The sequence below is a fragment of the Scyliorhinus torazame genome, chromosome 7, assembly GCF_047496885.1.
Source record: "Scyliorhinus torazame isolate Kashiwa2021f chromosome 7, sScyTor2.1, whole genome shotgun sequence".
NCBI classification, from domain to species: domain Eukaryota; kingdom Metazoa; phylum Chordata; class Chondrichthyes; order Carcharhiniformes; family Scyliorhinidae; genus Scyliorhinus; species Scyliorhinus torazame.
Genome location: NC_092713.1, coordinates 187,335,189 through 187,341,319, shown reverse-complemented (window position 1 = coordinate 187,341,319; position 6,131 = coordinate 187,335,189).

The following is a 6,131-nucleotide window of genomic DNA, read 5'->3' as shown; positions in this document are numbered from 1 at the left end:
TGTTTCTGAAGCTGTGATAGCAATAGCTTAAATCCTGCAGAGTCTCTGCTCCCAGCAACCAATCCCCCAGCCTGTGTAGTTTTTTTTTAAGGATGGGGTATGTAATCTCAGATAGTCAGCCCACTACAAGGCTGATACAATCTGATACAAAAAAAAATCCCAAGGATACAAAGGATCAAATTGTCAGAAGGCATTTGTTCAACTGAACTACTACAGGGTTGAAGTGAATCGACAGACAGGTTAAGAGGAGGTTAACTGTTGGTAATTGGTGCTTTCTGCTTGCAGACTGTCAGCAGACTGAAAAGCAGCAGGACTCAAAACACATTACTGCTGCATGAAAGCTCCTATTTCAGTGCACTAACATGGCAACCGTGGTCTCAGCTATACAAGGGATATTTAAATGGTTATGTGGACATTTAATAGGTGTTCAAAATTATGGGTTGGAGGTGGTGGGGTGGGGGGGGGGGATTGACTTGGTAGTGCGGGGACAGATTTATGATAATTGGAGAAATAGCCAAAGTGGAGATGGAAAATTTTAAAAATATTTAAGTCTACAATCTGGAATTCACTGTCTGAAAAGATGGTGGTAGCTTTTTCGTTTAAGAAACTATCAAAAGGGGATTAATAAATATTTAAGGATATAACATTTGCCAGGCTATAGGAAAGAGGAGAAAGGGATGGATTTGGCAGCTCATTCAAAAAGCTAGCACTGGCCTCATAATGGATATCCCATCTTCATTGTGACATATAGGATGTTAGCATCTGGTATCAATTCCTTTCCACATTGAAAATTGCTTCCACAGAAGATACATTTTCTCTCTCTTCAACTATTGCCTTCAAATCTGAAGTCAGTACCCATCTCTAGAAAATAAAAACCCCATTGTTCCTGCAAACTACCATCCCAATCTCCAACCTCTCTTTTCCTCAGGCCTTGAACGTGTTCCCTCATAAACCTGTGGTGTTGGGTGCTCTGGTGCACAGATGAGCCGACACAGTTGTATGTGGTACAACTCTATTTTATTTTAACTCTTGTATACAGTTCGTTCTGGATACTCTGCACGTGCTGTCTCCCTGAGTGTGTCGTGTAGCAGGTCTGTCCTTATCCTCGTCTCCAGCTAATACTGTCCACCAGGTGTCGTGTTTGTGCTTTTATATGTTTCATGTCTTTGTCTGTGATTGGTTGTGGTGTTGTGTGTTCTGATTTGTCTGTTGGTGTGTCTATCATGATGTGTGTGTTTGAATATCATGACATCCCCCCTTTTTACAAAGATATGTGCCTACGTGGCTATAAATATGATCGTGTCGTGAGTGCATCTAAGAGTGTGTGTGTGTGTGTTGTGTACAGCGTGTGTATATGACGTAACTATTTACATGGGGCGATGTCGGGTGCGTCACACTAACAAGGTTGTACCATAACAAAACATGAATGCGAGAAAAAAAACAACTTGAACAGTGGTCCGGTCAGACGATATCTGGAACGATAAACAACAACAGGTTATAATACAGAAGTGTTTGACTTTTTGAACGTATGAACAGCGTTATAAGTCCAGTCTAATGGGTGACCGCCTCAAGAATGGGCTGGTCCTCAAGCCGGTTCAGCTGTGGAGATTTGAGGTCACACTGGTTCACATTGGACTGTTGGAGGTGATGCTGTTGCCGAAGTCTCTACTTTTCCATTTGTTGTACTTTGTGCAGTGCTTGGTTTTTCATTCGTGCAAATTTAACATTCAACATCTTTGTTAGTGTTGCCTTGGCTGTGGTTTGGTTTACTAAGTTTTTTGCTGGCCAGGTGAATATTGTAGCACGTTCTAACAGCCTGTAACACAGTTCCTTCGTGTATTTCTATGTGCTGAGATGTTACTGTAATTAGTAAGGCCTTAATTATCTGCAACTGAACACCTGCGTCGGTTTGTGGTCCTTGAGAACAACCACATATTGTCTCTATAATTCTATCAATTAATTTCTGTAAACAGTCAGATGATGTGCTGACTATGCGGGGACATTTCGACTGGCATGCCAACTCAAAAGGGAGAAAATACTTGTCTGCTTCAATAAAGTTTGCCCTGGATATGACAGGTGGCAAGGTCCCAGAAACAGCCTTAGGTTCTGCATGGGGAGGATTTTAGCTGCTGTGGCCTGGTCACAGGTGGCGATGGAAGGGGCATGATCCGTGGCATCTCCACGAAGTCATCCTTGGGAACCAGTGGAGGATCCGGCGTGTGCGTACGGTTCAGTTGCGAGCGTGGAAGGCGGCGCAAAGCTCGCTGATTGCGCCTACGCATCAATCCATCCGCCCTGCATGCCAGGAACAAGGTGGAGTCTTTTTTCTTTTTATGTTTGTGGTGGACGGCATCTTGTAGCCGATGGGTCGTTGCCATCGAAGAAGCACCATCACTAATGTCATGCAAGGCGATGACTGTGCCAGATGTGGAAGTTGGCCGAGACCGTGCACGCTGGTTCCGGCCACCTGCTGTGCCGGAAAGGCGACTCCGCAGAGAAACGTCGAAGCATGTCGCCTTGGAGAGAGAATTGTTGCTCGCATCAACGTCTGGCGATGGCACGAATTGGTGTGTCCGTCTTGGACCGCCGGTGCTGGTCGCCACTGCCGACCCAGTGGGACAGCCACGCGATCCATTCCCTGTCGCCGTCACCCTGAGCGTGCCATCACCGAGGCCGCGACACCGCCCGTCCGGAGCAAGGTCTGGCGTGCGCGAATCAGAGTCGGCGCTTGGCTGCTCCCCATCTGGAGTCCGGTCTGCCTTCCGTCGATGCTCCCCGTCCGGAGTCCCAACAGGTTCACTGGAGGCAGCCGAGATTCCCTGAAGCTGCACTTCTGGAGTCGGAACATGCAGGAATGCACCGACCAGTGGAGAGGCTCGAGCCATCGAGGGTGGAAGCGGTGCGCCGCCACCGCAGTCGTCAGTGGTCCCACCGTGATCGTCGAGTGCCTCGGAACGCACTAGGCGAGGTCTGTCACCTTGCACCTTTTGCATGGGAAGTGGGATGCTGTCGTCACTCGTCTCACATCCTGTGGCTAGATCCTCATTAGCAGCTTGCTGTTCACTAGGGTTGGGTGAATTGTCAGAGTTTTCATCTGGTGGTGCACACCATGTCGGTGGACTGTCATTGTCTTGCCGTTGTCCTTCATTTGGGCTTTTCTTCTTTGGAATTTTAAATCTTCCCCCAGACATTGCAGAACCTTGTTTACTACCCTCAAATTCTCCCATATGTATGGTCTCGAATATAGGATCCAATGTTTCTATCGACATTGTACTATTTTCCAAAGAACATTCCGTTTCACTTTTCTTCTCAGGTACCTCATATGTATCTTTGTCTAATGTACATGCCTTCATGGTCTCTGGGTCTGATTTTGCTGGGACTGGCATGGTCACAGTCTCTCTTTTACTGTTCTCAATTGCCCACATTATACTCCCCATACATAACTGCTTAATCACTGGGGTTAGTGTGGTACAATGGATAATCGGGTCGACCTTATCTGCATCTTCACCATTAGTGGAAAGCACACTTGGTTCACTTGAAACTGCTGCGGGTTTTAAATTCGTTATCTGGCTACTCGATGTCAGTGTCCTCAGGATTCTTGCTCCAATGTTCTGCTCATTTATCAGTGGAGTGTGTATAGGTTCAATGCAATTAATGTTCCCCTCAAGGTCTGAAGAGTCATTACTGACTAACTGCTCCGAAGGTGGGACTTTGCAGTGTTGTGTTGAAGGGAGACATTTGTCCCTGCTGTAGATATGATTCAGGTTGTGTTATTTCCATTACCTGAGGATCAATGTCTTGTCCATTTTTTCGATCCGTACTAAAACACTGGCAATTCTCAGTCTGCTCCTTGCAAGTTAAACATTCAAGTAATTTCTTTAGCAAATCCTCAGCATCCTTCTGTGACCGTGCAGCAGTATTAATCTCTGTTCGGCTATAATGATCCTGAAGGTCAGCGCATAAACCTTTTTTCTTCAGGATTGGAACAGGCGATTCCTTTGGCTTGTCTTCAGTTGGGCTTGAACAGTCTTCAGCGCTGTGCCCTTCATTGTAGCATGAGAGACCGTCATGGTCATGCTGCTGTGTAGTGGAGCATGGTAGGCTGTTATAGCCTCCTTGCTGTTCACGTGAGCATGGCAGACTTGCATCGTCTGCCGCTGGTTGGTCAGGAGAGGTTGCTAGACCCTCATGGTCTTGTTCCTGCAAGGACCGCACATTGGAGTCTTGCGTTGCTTCTATCGTGGAGGCTGTCCACGAGCTCTCTGTGGAGGCTTGTGACACTGGAGTCACTTCTTGTTCGTGCAAGGACTGCGCTCTGGAGTCTTGCGTTTCTGCAATTGTGGAGTCTGTCCACGAGCTTGCTGTGGAGGCTTGTGACTCTGGAGTCACTTCTTGTTCATGCGAGGACTGCGCTCTGGAGTCTTGCATGTCTTCTTTCATAGAGTCGGGAACGCTGAGCGGGACGTGGACCATGCTCTGTGTGGCAGCAGGGCGCTCTCTGTGTGCTTGCACCGCTCCCTGTCTGTTAATGTCAGGCTGCAGCATCATCCGGCACTGATAAGTTGGGACGTCATATCTGCTGGGTTGAAGATCTTCAAATCCGAAAAATGAATCCGCATCTGCGTCGGATTCAATGTGGGGGTCGCCAATGTGCAACACGAAAGGTTCGTCCGAGTCATAGTCGTATAGGACCACGGAGCTATCATTTGGCACGCGAGGTCCCGAAACACTGTAAAGATCATCATCGAAGTATTCGAGGTCGGAATCATCGGCTTGTGCATAGGTAACTACTTGTTGGAGCGTTCTTCGGAGGTCAAATTCATCTCCTGGGTCAATTTGCGGCAATGTGCTGTCATTCCAGGTGAGGGAAGGTTGTTTTACAGCTTTAACAGATTTTAGTTTTTTTGATTTGGGACGTTTCCCTTTTAAATTGGATTTGGGACGTTTCCCCTTTAAATTGGTGCGGTCTGGGGCCTCCGACATCCTGACGCTCGGTATGTAGCACGTAGGAAGCGACTGCGCATGCTCAGATCGCTGTTCCTTTACCGATGGCCGTTTTCTTGACTGCGCATGCGCAGCATCTCGCGCATGCGCAAACGAAACTTCCGGTTCTGTGCACTGCTCGCGCAACTGTGCTAGCGTGATACCTTTAGCAAGATGGCCGCCGACCTCGACCTAGCCCTCTCTCAGGCCCGGGATCTCGGCCTCTGGAATTCGGGCTCCGGGATCCCGGCCACGAGGTGAGTACTGCCGCTTTTCTTACCTTTACTTGCCGATTGGATTGCGTTTTCTTCACAGTACTTGGAGAATTTGTCCAGGACTGCCTGGTAATCGTACCTTTGCTGCCTCCTGAAGAACCTGAACCTTGTGAATATTTCTCTTGCCCTTGCACCGGCGATGGTGAGGAGAAATTCAATTTTTTCGCTATCATCCAGGTCTTGGAGTTCAGCTGCCACCAGGAACAATTCGAACACTTGCCAGAATCGCCGCCAGTTTTCGCGGAGATCGCCGTGGCACTGGAGTGGCTGCGGAACCGGGAGCTGTAACATTTTGCCTGGGCACTGCTGGTTGTCTGTGTACACTGAGGTATGCCGGCAGGTATCGATCCACTCCTGTACCATGTGGTGTTGGGTGCTCTGGTGCACAGATGAGCCAACACAGTTGTATGTGGTACAACTCTATTTTATTTTAACTCTTGTATACAGTTCGTTCTGGATACTCTGCACATGCTGTCTCCCTGAGTGGGTCGTGTAGCAGGTCTATCCTTGTCCTCGTCTCCAGCTAATACTGTCCACCAGGTGTCGTGTTTGTGCTTTTATATGTTTCCTGTCTTTGTCTGTGATTGGTTGTGGTGTGTGTTCTGATTTGTCTGTTGGTGTGTCTATCATGATGTGTGTGTTTGAATATCATGACAAAACCTATGTCCCTCTTTCCCAGAACGCCATGTTTGAATCACTCCAATATAGTAGCCAAACAGAACAGTTCTCAAAGTCACAAATTACATCCAATGGGTCATGTGACAAAAGTAAACTGTGCCTTCTCATCTTTCTCAACCTGTCTGCAGTCTTTGGCATGGTTCACCACACCATCTTCCTCCAATACCTCTGCACCATCTGGCTGGGTGGGACTAC